Source organism: Lampris incognitus, chromosome 3 (assembly GCF_029633865.1).
Source record: "Lampris incognitus isolate fLamInc1 chromosome 3, fLamInc1.hap2, whole genome shotgun sequence".
NCBI lineage: Eukaryota > Metazoa > Chordata > Actinopteri > Lampriformes > Lampridae > Lampris > Lampris incognitus.
This window is the reverse complement of record NC_079213.1, coordinates 9,263,771-9,279,053: the sequence shown is the minus strand read 5'-3', so window position 1 is coordinate 9,279,053 and position 15,283 is coordinate 9,263,771.

The window sequence follows — 15,283 nt, the reverse complement described above, 5'->3', positions numbered from 1 at the left end:
AGTCGTCATTTCTAGAGAATTTCATTTTAAAATCACGCTTTCTTCATGTGGGCAAACACACTCTTGGTGGCGATCTGTCGCCTCTTTCAGCTCAGCTTCCTGTGTGAGATGGAAAAGTGGCTGGAAATATTTATCTTATATTGAATGCATTAATAAACTACTACAGAATAGCAACATCTCATAAATTGGTTTAAATATATTGATAACAGTTTATTGAAATCCGTAATTAAACTGCTGGTACATTGTATTATATGGTAGTCTGTTGTCCACGATGTCTTGAATGTGCAGTCAATGTACATATAACAGCCATGAAGGTAAAATCCAAAGGAAAAATGTGCACGTGTATGAGGAGCTCCAAAAAACACACATTTTACATCAATGTCGCGTTTGTATTTTTTAAGTGTCTGATTGGTTGGATAAACAAGATGAATTATTTTGAAATATACATCTTTAACTTTGTGGGTGACACAAAACTTATCATTAAAGGTCCGTACTACATTCCAGTCGATGTTTTCAAACTGAGAATTCAAAAAAAAATTGCATGAGGAGTTGTATAATTAATAAGTACGTTCCAAATATATCTATTATTAGGATCCCCCCCTTAATTTCCATACCATTTAACATAATCTTCACAGCAAAGGTAGGAGTTTCATTATACATATCACCTTGCTACCTGCCTCTAAGGTTATTCTTTATATAATGGAGCCTGATAACAATAGGGCACCATCGAGGTACTTTATAACGATGAGGCCAGTACCTGAAAGCAGGCCCTAGCATCCTTTTAAGAGAATTGGATTTAGTCTCGGGGGAATGATGTGTTGTTTTGCAATAATAACCCAATAATAACCCAAATATGGGTATTTGATTCTCTGCAAGATAAAAATATGGTAACCCCCCGTTACAACCCGTTACATCTTGTCCGTCAACCTGTCCATCACCATTGCAAACAAGAAAGGGCTAAGAGCCGATCCTTGATGTAATCCCACCTCCACCTTGAACCCATCTGTCATTCCAACCGCACACCTCACCATTGTCATACTTCCCTCATACGTATCCTGCACCACTCCTACATACTTCTCTGCAACTCCTGACTTCCTCATACAATACCAAACCTCCTCTCTCGGCACTCTGTCATAAGCTTTCTCTAAATCTACAAAGACACAATGCAACTCTTTCTGGCCTTCTCTATACTTCTCAATCAACATTCTAAAACAAACATCGCATCTGTGGTGCTCTTTCGTGGCATGAAGCCATACTGATAAAGAACTAAATTGGTTAAAAATATCCAGGAGAGGAGGAATTGATTTGGGGGCATCGGCTACATACAGGAGACAATCGTCCGCGTATAACGAAATAAGGTGAGAGGTACCATTGAGCACGAGGGGAACAACGAGATCAGACTGCCTAATAGTCTGTGCTAGGGGTTCCAGTGAGAGCGCAAACAGCAGGGGGCTAAGGGGACAACCCTGCCTGGAGCCCCTGGCTATATCAAACAAGGGTGAAGAAGTCTTCCTGGTTAGAACTCTAGCAGTAGGGTTAGCATACATCACCCTGATCATATTAATAAAGGGATCACCGATACCCATGGCAGCCAGCACAGACCAGAGAAAAGACCACTCAAGGCGGTCAAAAGCTTTAAGAGCATCAAGTGACAGCACAGCAGCAGGTGTTCTAATGCTAGAAGCTTTGTCAATAATGTGGAGCAAACGTCTGACATTGTCAGAGGCCAGCCTTGTTCTGATAAACCCAGTCTGGTCGCAGTGTACTAACTTAAGCATATAATTTTGGAGGCGGCCTGCTAAAGTTTTAGCGTAAATCTTAACATCAGCATTGAGCAGAGAAAGAGGTCTATAATTGCCACATTCAGTGGGATCTTTGCCTTTCTTCAATAATAATGAAATAATAGCAATATTCACATCCCTTGCAGGAGACCCTTCATCAATAGAAAACAATATCATGTTGAGAAGGTGTGGACCCAGAACTTCCCAAAAAGTTAAATAGAATTCGGGGGGGATGCCATCATACCCAGGCGATTTGCCTCTGCGCATAGCCTTAACCGCCTCCTTCAACTCATCCAGAGTGACAGGAGAGTTCAGTGAGGCAGATTCCTCTTCTGTGAGACGAGGTAGTACGAGATTGTCTAGAAAATCTTTATGCTTGGCTGCATCTGGAGTAACCTCAGAGGCGTACAGGTCTACATAAAAGGACTGGAATACCCTGTTCACCTGCACAGGATCAGATCTGACTATGCCATCAGCATCCTTGACAGTAGAAATATCAACAAAATGTTCATTAGATTTCAAACGCATGGCAAGCAGATGACTCGGCCTTGCCCCATTAAAATAATAAAACTGCCTTGAGCGGTGTATTTGGAATTCAGCTCTTCGTTTAAGGAGATAATTTATTTCTTTTTTAACTAAAATGCGCTGTAAGGCTGTGCTGTCACTGTATTTGGCCTGTAACTGACTGTCCAGAGCGATTAACCTATTTTCAAGATCACAAAGCTTCCTAGCCCTCGCCTTACTTAGAGTCGAAGTATATACTGTAGTATTATTCAAAATAAAACCCTTAATCGCATTCCAAAGAATCCTTGGGTCACCAACTGATCCGACATTAATAACTAAAAAGTCTTTCATAGCAGCCACAAACTGTGTCTTAAATTACTCATCATTCGGGAGGGAGGTGTTGAAGCGCCAGCAAGGGGCCTTGTTTAAAGAAGGGCGGATAGAGGCCTTAGCTAACACTGCTTTGTGATCGACAAGGGTCATGGGGACAAGTATAACATTATCAATATTTTGGAATAAGCCCTGCGAAACAAAAATATAATCGATTCTCGAGAAGGACTTATGCCTTGCTGAATAAAATGAAAAGTCCTTAGCAGATGGATTAAACCTTCTCCAAAGGTCCATCACACCCACCTCATCAGCCCACCTTACGAGTATATCAGAGGCCGCCTTTTGGTCATGCGATGCACTACTCCCTGACCTGTCCAGCACATTATTCATGACCGCGTTAAAATCGGCCCCCACAACGAAAGCACAATCGGAATATTTTAACATAGTGACAGTAAGTAGATTGAAAAAGTCTTTGACACAGCCATTAGGAGCATACGCAGATACAAGAGCAATACACCGCCCTTCAACAAAAACCTTAACCAAAGTTATCCTACCCGACTCGTCAGAGAAACACTCATGCACAACCATATTTAATCTGCGGCGGCAGAGTATCGCTACCCCTCTCGTTCTACTGTTTGCGCACGATGATGCCACAACCTTGAAATATTTATTAGCTAGTCCGTTCACATCAGAGGATGATCTGTGGGTTTCTTGTAAAAGGATGATGTCTGCCCCCCTCTTACGAACCACCTCCATCAGTGCAACACGCTTGCTATGGTGATTCAGACCATTGGCATTAAGGCTAATAAACGTTAGAATCGCCATGGGCTGAGAGTGTAAAAACGGCTGACTAGACAGACCACTGACCTGGCATTCGTCCGAGTGAAAGATGCATCAATGAAAACAGTAACAAAAAAAAACCCCCAACTAAACCCACCCACATAACATTAACCCCATTGCGCACACAGGCATAGAGATGTTCCTGCATTTCTCTAGGCTGTGACTCGTATGCAAAGCAATGCTTCTATCCAGCAAATTCGACCAGAATTATATTCAAGAAACAACATGAAAGATAAGCAGTATATGAAGATAATTAGGCCACTACGAACAGTAGCCCAGAAACAACCATTGACAATAACATTAGAAGCAGGCCTACAGCCAGAGGGAGTGCGACCAATATTGAATTATAGCCTAATGGCTAGGCCTGAGTCAGGAAGGCAGAAAAAAAAACACATACTGTATTATGAAATAAAAATAATAATTGCAAAAAGCCTCACCTCCCCACAATATAAAAACAACATAAAAGATAGGCCTAAACAGTATATGTAGATAATTAGGCCACAACGAACAGTAGCCCAAAAACAACCATCGACAATAAAATTAAGACGTAGGCCTACAGCCAGCGGAAGTGCAACCAATATTGAATTATAGCCTCATATATGGCTAGGCCTGAGTCAGGAGGGGAGAAAAAAAACATACTGTATTATGAAATAAAAATTAATAATTGCAAAAAACCTCACCTCCCCACACTATAAAAACAACATAAAATATAGGCCTAAACAGTATAGGTAGATAATTAGGCCACAACGAACAGTAGCCCAAAAACAATCGACCTTAAAAGTAAAACCATAGGCTATAGGCCTAGAGCCCAGGCGGAGGCGGAGAAAAGTGTAGGCCTATTACGAAAGTATTGATAGGCCTGGTGTAACAGAGTTGAAAATGACCTCACTCAGATTAAGTGAATTCTCCCAAAATTTGTATTTTAACATGTTATTGTAATCCAATGCTTTTTGATGGTTTGTGTAAACCCCAGATGTTGTACCGCATTCACTAAGGTTAAATATGAGGGTGCGCGACTGTTTGTCTATTTACTTTCGCTTTGACACATTTTGGGCATTTGCGCTACCCGTACCTTAGAGCTAGACCATCTCCGCTGGAGGTAAGCAGGCTTTGGGAGCGCTCCGTGAATAATTTGATATTTTAATAAATGAACATGTTTTTCTTTGCAAACTATGGGTTGGATATAAATGTATATAAGTTGTACTAACTAATGCTCTCGAAAAGTAACGATAGAAAGTGATTTGTAAGTGTTTTAACCGAGTTAAAGTATAATTTTGGCGGCAACCACGCTGCGCTGTGCGTTATGGAGAGCATTGTTCTTATTTGGGTTTTTATGCTATTTTAGACTTGTATGCAGTCGCGTTGCAGCAGAAATCTCATGGATTGTTGTTTTACTTGTGAATGCAGGTACGTGGTTTATGTATAATGTAAATGTGCAATAACTTGGTTATGAATATTGCAAGAGTCAAGAATTTCTATGTTAAAACTATACAATCACTCAGTGCGCTATGCCAGTGCTGTCTGTCCTTTTGTTTGGTTTGTTTTGTACTTTTGTTTACACGAAGATTAATGGGTTGTGCATTTTGATTTCCATGTAAGTTTAGTATGCTATGCAACGCATGAGGTTAGCCAGGAGAAACATTGTTTGCTAGCTCATGCACGAGAGAGCTAGACCATCTCCGCTGGAGACTTGTATGCAGTCGCGTTGCAGCAGAAATATCATGGGTTGTTGTTTTATTTGTGAATGCAGGCAATAAAAGCCACTGTTAGGAACCCCTGGTCTGAATCTCTATCACGAACACCTGCACAAGTGAGGGTCGTTACACTAGGCTAATAAGCCACTAACCTAACCTTACTCAGTAATGAGTGTTTGGCCTATCACACAAACCACACTTCCATGGTCGGACACAGGAAATAATAACATTCAGAAGTAGGCCTACAGCCAGAGAGAGTGCGACCAATATTGAATTACAGCCTAATATATGGCTGAGTCGGGAGGGGGAAAACAAAAACACATAAGCCTACTCAACAAAATTAGCTTAATGATAAATGTATTATGAAATGAATTACAGAAAGCCTCACCTCCCTACACCTTAGGCTAGATAAATAAACAGCCAGGTAGGCTATAATAATATGTATAATATATATTATTAAACTGGCAACTTCTTCAGGACATAGAAGACGGCCTTAAAATGGCGCATAAATCTTATCCAAACTGGCGTCCAATAATGTAGGCTAGGCCTAGATCAGATTATTGTGTAAAAAAAAAAAGCGACCAGATAGGCTAACATAGAAACGAAAAAATATAGCCATCTAGCCGACTACAAGTAGCACACAGACTTCAACTCAAGAACAGGGCACCTACCCCAGCAAAATTACACATTAGTGAACGGCATCAGACGTCAGTCCAGGTCCACAAACGAAGGTCAGTGGCAGCTAGCAGCGGAGATTAGCCGCCAAGATCAGGCTGGACCCAGGGCGTCCAGAAACCGCATGGCTTTCTTGGGGTCGGCAAAGACGTGACACTCTCCGGGTTTGGGGAGCAGGACCAGACCGGCGCTGAAGTTGTAGTGGTATCTGAAGGAGGGGTGGTCCTGTCGCAGCCTCCTCCGAACCTCATCGAACTTGGCCCGTTTCTGCGCGTGGATGGTAGAAAGATCCGGAAAGATGTGGATCCGTGTGTCCTTGTATTTAAGAACACCCATCTTCCGCGCCTTCTCCAGAATATCCTCCTTCTCCCTGAAGGTCTGCAGGCAGAGCAGGTAATGCCTGGCCGCGGGACGGTTCCCTTCCTCCCCGCTCCGCACGCGTCCCACACGATGAGCTCTCTCAACTCTGGGCAGAGTGGTCAGGTTCAGCATGTCTTTCAGCAACCTCGCAGCAAACTCGTGCTGCGGCGGCGACTCAGAACTCTCCGGTAGGCCAACGATTCTCAGGTTATTCCTCCTAGACCTCGATTCAAGATCAGCACAGCGTTCGGTCAGATATTCCACCTGAAGTTCCAATTTACCGATTTTTCCATCTCTGGTATCACCCTTGTTCTGGAGCACGAACACGTCCACTCGGTTCAACTCGACAGACTCCTCGCATTTCGTAATGGCGGATTCCAGCGCACGCGTCTTCTCAGAGAGGCACTTGTCCATCTGAACAAACTTGGCTAGAATCGGGTCAATGTCCCTCTTGATCTTCTCGTCAAACGTGTCTCTGCATTCTCTGACCATGTTCTGTACCTCCTCCATCATTTTGACCAGCGGCTCAATCTGTTTCTGCTCTTCTCTCGACGAGCGGCCCGTCTTCCTTCTGGGAAGCGACTTGTTGCTAGCAGGTGCCTGGCTGGACCTGCTAGCATCGGAATTTTCATCCCCAGACGACATTCTTCGGCCAAAAAATCTAACAAAAAGTCAAAATACACTGCGATAACGTGAACTTGAATACGAATGTCAAGAATACAGGATTTTGCTCGATAGAAATATGAAATAAAGTCACGGGCCTCCGGAGCTCACAGCAAACGTGGCATTTCGCTCGCTAGCCAAACCGGAAGCCTACATGATTTGTTATTGATTAAAAGTAATCAAAAGGGGGGGGTGGGGGTGTGAGGGCAATTCAAATTTGATGTTTGCTTACTTTTAAACTTTCACCATGTATGACCCTACATTGCTTAGATAGATGCATAAAGTCCATGTGTCATAGAACAAAGGTAGTATTGTAAGGCGTCTTCTTCAGGTGCACAAATAAAGGCCTATTGTTAACTGTTGGTTGATAGCAGAAGAATGTATGGGAGACGCACTGAGTGTAGCAAGTCTGTAAACACTAATTTGAGAAATGGCCTTGGTGGGATGAGAGCTGGAAGACACAAGATAAGGAGGGGAAGGACAGACAACTGCCCTATAAGAGAGACTGTACTGTATTGATCGGCGTGCATTCTAGCATCTGGGCTTGGATGTGTCTGTTCATTGAACATATATATTAAAATTGTGTCCCGTGTTAATGCTGTTAGTGCTCGTTGAGGGGTTTTGTACCTCTGTCAATTGGAGTAGAGATCCCTGTTTCTAGGTTGAGGTTGTGGCTGTAATAACAATAATAATAATAATAATAATAATGATAATGAAAAAACTTTATTTGCATAACATCTTTCAAAAGATTACAGTTAGTTGAGATAGTTACTTCAAAATAGCAAGTTAAAAGGCAGAATGTCATGGGTGTGTGATCTGGGTCATTGGGGCTCGCTGATCACTGTACACCTGTGCCCAATCTCCCTCCCCTTTCTTCGATTGGCTGTCTGGTTCCTGCGCACCTGTGCCAAATCTCTCTGATTGGGCCCCCCTAGGTAAATATGCCCTGAGGTTTCTCGGACTCTTTGTCGGTTCGTCTCACACACAAAGACACTCCCTGAGATATTCACAAAGACTCTTGGTCGGCAGTTCACCACGTCATTATGTGAGCTTTCCCCCTATCTGTACCTGCCTTCTGTTCCTGCTCTTTGTAAGTGTTTGTGTTATCAAAGCTTTGTTCAGCCCAGCCTGACCTTGCTGTCTGCATTTGGGTCCTCTCCTGCTCTTGCTGTGACAGAACCAACTGACCAAATATGGACCCAGAGGACCTGCTCAGCCTGCTGTATACATGGGAGGATTTTGGTGTATCGAGGAACACTTTCCTCAATGCAGAGCCAGGCTTCTTTAAGCTTCTTACTGTATTCTGGAAACAGGACCCTGACTTAGCCCAAGAAGTGGCTTTCTTCAGGTGGAAAGTCCAACTGAATCTGGTTCCTACCGAGCCCTGCACGACAGAGCCCAAGCTGCCCAGTACCCCAGAGCCTCAGCTGCCCAGCGCCCCAAAGCCTCAGTTGCCCAGCATCTGAGAGCCTAAGCCGCCCAGCGCCCCAGAGCCTAAACCGCCCCGCGCCCCAGAGCCTAAGCCGGCCAGCGCCCTCAGGTGTCAGTTGCCCAGTGCCTTTGATGCTCAGTTGCCCAGTGCCTTTTATCCTCAGTTGCCCAGTGCCCCCCGAGCCTCAGTTGTCCAGCACCCCCGAGCCTCAGCTGCCCAATGCCCCCAAGTCTCGGCTGCCCAATGCCCCCGAGTGTTAGCTGCCCAGCATCCCTGAGTCAAGTCAAATCATTTGATTTGTATAGCCCAATATCACAAATTACAAACTTGCCTCAGTGGGCTTTACAGCAACACAACATCCTGTCCTTAAACCCTCTCATCAGATAAGGAAAAACTCCCTAAAAAGAAACCTTTAACAGGGACAAAAAATAGGAAAAAACCTCAGGGAAAGCAACAGAGGAGGGATCTCTCTCCCAAGACGGACAATGTGCAATGGATGTTGTGATTACACAATTTAGAGAATACAACATTGAAAGATGATGAACAGAATTATATTGGACTTATGACATTTATGAAGAATATTATGCACAGGATACCAAGCAGTGTCCAGGCGCCGCCAGTACAGCCAGGGACCCAAGCTACACGAACACCATAATTATGTAAACAAATACATAAATTAGGTACCGAGAATCCCCGAGCCTCAGGTGTCCAGAGCCTCAGCTAACCAGTGTCCCAGAGCCTCAGTTGCCCAGTGCCCACGAGTTCGAGAATGGTCGGCATGTTGGCCGTCTTTGCCGACATGTGGTCTGTTCCCAGGCTGTCGGCCGCCCTGCCTCCAAAGCCTGCTCCACGAGCCGCTGTCTGGCCGCCTCCAATTCTGCTAACCGAGCAGTTGCCCCACCGCCTCCGAAGCCTGCTCCCCAGGCAGCTGCCCCACCGCCCCTCCTGCTCCTTCAGCGGCTGTCCCGCTGCCTACGAAGACCCCAAATGGCTTCCCCGCCGCCTCCGAAGCCTGCTCCCCGAAAGGCTGCCATGAAGTCCCCTGGCGGGTGACCCGCAGCCTCCAAAGCCTGCTGCCTCGCAGCCTCCGAGCCTGCTCCCCGAGCAGCTGTCCACCTCCCACCACCGACAACATTATGTCCATGCTTGATCGTTACTTACTACTGTGCTTGAAAGTCTTAAAATAAACCAGCGGACAATGCATTTACTGAACAAGTTAAACATTTGTCAGTCTGTTAACCAGAGGTATAAAAACGAGGTCCAGAAAGAAAATGTCAAACCGTGCATTTGCTTCAACCATGTTACTAAACCAGCTGATTTCATTAACTAGAGTAACAAGTTCTATTTGGGCCAAGATATCAAACCAAGTAATTCTTATCAGGACTCAAGCGGTTACACAGTCTAGTAAAGGGTTTAAGACTCCAGGTTGACTCTATGAGTATAAAAGGCACACTGACGAGGTTTTAGAAAAAAAAAAGTATTAAATGCCGGTCTTTTATTATCAATATGATCAATATTCAAATCCCTTCTCAATAAGGTCAACCATATCAAACATATATACAGTACACATTATAATTCATATGACTAAATCGGTTGCAACCTTGAAAATAAAATAAAAGTCAATAAATGTCCCATCTACCCAGGTAGTGTGATTTTGGAAAAGAGCTCAAGTTTGCTTAGCTGGATCCTGCACGTTGTTGCAGCCTGGCGCGAATGATGGTACTGCTCCTGGCGCGTGCAGCGTGCACAGTTGAGAACTTGCTGTCTGAACAGAGCATGCAGACTCGAGCAAGGGCGCTCGGGCTCGGGTCCACAAAAAAAAAAACCCTGCATATAGCAGGGGTTCAGTTAGGAGTCTTATCTAAACCTCGACTGTACAGTATAACTTCTATATCAATTATAAATCAATTCAGCATCAACTCACGTTACCTCACATGAACACACATGAACCGAATGATCAAATGAATCAAATGACTCGTTCACTAACGTGAGCTAAACATCATTCAAGAGACTCATTTCAAATATATAACTTGGTCTCCGATTGGTTTTTAAATATCTATATGAAATATGAACTTTACTATCATGAATATGAAATATATATCGCGAAATCAGTAAAAAAAAACAGTAACGGCGCTGCCGTTTGATGAGCTAGCAATACATGAAGCACCCAATATTTTAGCTAGCGTGACTCGTTACATGAGGAACAAATGTAACTCACCGGAGCTTTCGCTCGATTAAACTCAGAAAGAAAACAATAAAGGGTGGACTGTTCACATTCGGACACTTCTCCTGTGTTAATACAACAGGTTTTATGAAACAAACTCGAAGTTAAAGGGTTATATTTATCTTAAATCTTTGTCGATGTCTGGAATGAAGTCCTCTACAGAAATCTGCTTTGCTGAGCAACTCCAGACTGATGCAACATAGGAAAGGTGACCTACATAAGTGGTCGCTCTATTGGCGACAGGAGGTATTACAAGTAAATAAGTAAAATCATGGGAAATAATACAAGAGAATATTAACTGTAATATATGTGGTGGAAGCCATGTCTAGTCAGTCAACGACGTTTTTTATTCTGTGGTCTCAATACAAACACAGTAACACAACAGCAAAGTTACAGTACCTCCTAGCAGTCACACTGAGTAATGCACTTCTTGTTCAAATACACTACATCTCCTTTTCTCAAGTTTTTTTTTCTTCTCTACTCAGTCCAGATAACGCCTTGGCACTCTAACAGGCCTTCCACAGCGCGTTGTTCTCACAGGACTGTTTGTGGATACAGTATTGTCAGTCACTACTCTTGGACTATGCGGTACAGTGGAACAGTCTGGAGTAGGGCTGGGTGGATCAGCACTTGGCAGAGTGTCTTGCTCCACATGATATGAGTGCTCTGGTGTGATGTCATCAGGTGTCCCTGGGAATGAAGTCTCTCTTGTTTTGACCAGGTGTTTGCAATGTCTCCTGTACATTTCTCCACTTGTGGTTTTAACACTGTATGATCTCGGCTGTATGTGTTTCTGTACCACAGTGGCTGGTTCCCACTTGTTGCCTTGTCTAATCCTCACATTTTCACCATCTTGGAGGTCAGACAGTGTCCTGGTTCCGTGGTCAAAGTATTGTTTCTGTCTTTGTTGTCTATACATGAGGTTGCTCCTGGCATTTTTATAGACAGCTGGCTGCAACAATGTCTTTGTCACAGGTAACTTTGATTTGAGCCTTCTTCCCATGAGCATCTGAGCAGGTGAGAGGCCAACCCCACCCAGTGACGTGTTCCTGTATTCAAGCAGTGCTAGGTACGAGTCACCAGCACTGTCCTGTGCTTTTCTCAGCAGGTTTTTTATTGTCTGAACTGCCCTCTCAACTTGCCCATTTGACTGCGGGAAGTTGGGACTTGAGGTGGTGTGTTTGAAACCCCACTCAGCACTGACGTCCACCATCTCTTGGCTCACTAGCTGTCTGCCATTGTCGGATAATAACTCATCTGGCACACCATGCCTTGCAAATATAGACTTCAACCCAATGATGACGTGTTTGCTTGTGGTTCCATTCAGTTTGAGGATCTCAGGAAACTTTGAAAAGTAATCCACACACAGTAAGTACTCTGCATCATTGAAGTGAAACAAATCCACACCTATCTTTGCCCATGCTCTCTCAGGCACTGGATGTGACATAAGCGGCTCTCTGGGATTATTGTTCTTGTGTGTGTTACATACAGCACACCGATCCACGACTTCTTCTATCTGTTTGGCCATGCCCGGCCAGTACACTACATCACGGGCTCGCTCCTTGCACTTAACCATGCCCATGTGTGACTCGTGGATTTTCCTGAGCATTTCACTTCTCAATGTGTGTGGTACTACTAACCTTGAGTTCTTGAATATGAGTCCATCTACATATGACAGCTCTTCCCTAAATGTCCAATACTGTTTGATTTTGTCTGGAAGCTGTCTGTTTATCTGGCCATCCTCTCTGAATTGCATTTGCAACCAGTATCAACTCAGCATCCTCTTTTGTTGCTTCTTTGAACTCCTGCAACTTTTCCTCTGATACTGGGAGTTGGTGATTTACGATGTTGACTTCCAGCTCTTCATCAAGGAGTTTCTCATGGTGCTCTTTTAGAAATACTCTGCTTAGAGCATCAGCAATATGCATCTCCTTGCCTAGCTTGTACTTGACCTCAAGACTGTACTTTTGTAGTCTCATGAGCATTCTTTGTAGTCTGGCTGGCGCGCTGAGGAGTGATTTTTTGAATATCACTTCCAGTGGCTTGTGATCACTTTCTACATGGACATGTCTTCCACATAGATACTGATGGAATTTTTCACAGCCGAACACGATTGCAAGCAATTCTTTTTCGATCTGTGCATATCGTTTTTGACAGTCAGTTAATGCCCTGGAGCCATATGCTACTGGCTGTCCATCTTGAAGTAGCACTGCTCCCAGACCCTCAGAGCTTGCATCAACAGATAAGGTAACTGGCTGGCGGACATCAAAGTACTTTAGTACTGGTGCTTGGCTGACGAGAGCTTTTAGTTTTTCAAAACTCTGTTGTTGCTCTGATCCCCAATGCCATTCCACATTTCCTTCCAACTTCCTCAGAGGAGCACTCAAGTCTGAGAGGTTGGGGATGAATTTAGAGGGGTATTGCAGTAACCCTGTGAACCTCTGGAGGGCGGCTTTGTCCTCTGGTGCAGGCATGTTTTGTATGGCTCTGACCTTTTCAGGATCAGGCTTGAGTCCTTTCTCACTGAGCACATGACCAATGTAACTGATTTCTGTCGTCCTTATCTTACACTTACTTTTGTTCAGTTTCAGATTGATGCTTCTCAGGCGGTCCAGCAGTTGTCTCAAACGACGATCATGCTGCTCTATGCTCTCTCCGCAGACCAGGATGTCATCTATTACATTGACTACACCCTCTACCCCTTCTAGATGTCTGGCTATGCACCTCTGGAACACCTCAGGTGCTGACGATATACCAAATGGAAGTATTTTAAACCTGTATCTCCCAAATGGTGTGTTGAATGTACACAGGTGAGAGCTTTCTTCGTCCAGTTGGATTTGCCAAAATCCGTGGTTAGCATCTACAACTGAAAAGAGTCTGGCATTTGGCATTTCAGCTACCACTTCTTCTATTGTGCGCAGCGGATAATGTTCTCTTTTGATGGCTGTATGCAGGTCCTTTGGGTCGATGCAGATCCGAACTTTGTTAGGTTTTGTTACAGTCACCATACTATTCACCCAATCTGTAGGCTCTGTCTGTTTGGTTATCACACCCAAGTTTTCCATTCTTTTCAGCTCTATTTCAATTTTGTCTTTTAGGGCAACAGGCACTTTCCTGGGAGCATGAACTACTGGAGTGACATCTGGATTTGTCACAATGTGGTATACTCCCGGTATGCAACCTAATCCAGTGAATAAATCCTCATATTCACTTAGAATGTCACTCTCTGTTTTAAGCGCATGCAGTCTTTTGACAAGCCCCATTTCTTCACATGCCTCTCCTCCTAGAATTGCAGGTGCATTGTTCTTTATGACCTCAAAATCCACATCATACTTTTTATCTTTGTACTGACATGTCAACATGATGTTGCCTTTAGCTGGAATGTGGTGGCCTGCATAAGCAACAAGCTTGGAGTGAGATTCGCTCACCTTTTTATCCAATCTCAGTTTTCTGAGGTCTTTCATGGAAATGACGTTGCAATCAGCTCCAGCATCCAGCCTGACTTTAAAAACTTTCTTGTTGACAATCAGATCTTCATGCCATTTTTCTTTCTTTGCATCCACCGCATTGATTTGTGAGAATGAGTGGTCTTGTTTTTCTGCTTGGATTGAGCCAATAAAGAATTCTTGATCATCTTCCTCTGCCTTGTTTATATGCTGCACCTTATGGTTGTTTGTGTGCTTGCGTGAGTTGCACATTTTTGCATAATGATTTTTCCCGTGGCAGGCTTTGCACACTTGTCCATAGGCAGGACACTTATTTGGCTCATGCCTGTAGCCGCATCTTGTGCAGTTTCCTTGATTTCTCATCTTTACCCTCTGTGCTGTGGCACCACTGTCTTTCTGTTTGTCACGTTGTTTTTTCTTGGTGATTTTATTAACAGGAATTTCAAGCTCCTCATGTAGGCTTTTTAGCCGACTCCGACTCAACTCACTGGCTCTGCAAATGTCTATTGCTTTGTTTAGCGTGAGGTCCGGTTCTCTCAGTAGTCGTCCTCTCACTTGGTCATCCGTGATTCCACACACGATTCTATCTCGTATCAGTGAGGTACTCAAACTCACAGTCTTTCGCTTTATTCTTTAAATCAGTCACATATGCATCAACAGATTCTGATTTTCCTTGCTTTCGAGTGAAGAACAAGTGCCTCAAATATGTCACGTTTTTCCTTGGCTCACAATGTTGGCGGAATAGCTCTTTCAATATATCATAGTCATCTACGTCTTCATCGAAGTCAAGCGTGTTATATACCTTAATTGCTTCGTTTCCAGCCACATGTAGGAACGTGGCTCTTTTCATTGCATCTGACTTTTCGTCAATTCCGCTGGCGACAAGGAACAGTTCGAATTTCTGGATCCAGACTCTCCAATTTTCCGCTAGATTTACTTCTAGACTTAATGAGGTCGGAGGTTTCATCTGCTCCATTTTCTTCCTTTCTTTGGTTTCTTCAAGTTTTATTCTGACACCATGTAATATATGATGTGGTGGAAGCCATGTCTAGTCAGTCAACGACGTTTTTTTATTCTGTGGCCTCAATACAAACACAGTAACACAACAGCAAAGCTACAGTGCCTCCTAGCAGTCACACTGAGTAATGCACTTCTTATTCAAATACACTACATTAACCTTTCTATGTAGGGGAAAAATACATGGGTTACACTAGTAACGCAGCGGATCAAACTAAATTCTACATACATATAAATATATATCCATACACATACATGTACATATGTAATGGATGTGGGTAGGGCATGAAAGTGACTATGCAAGGGTTTCCAGCATT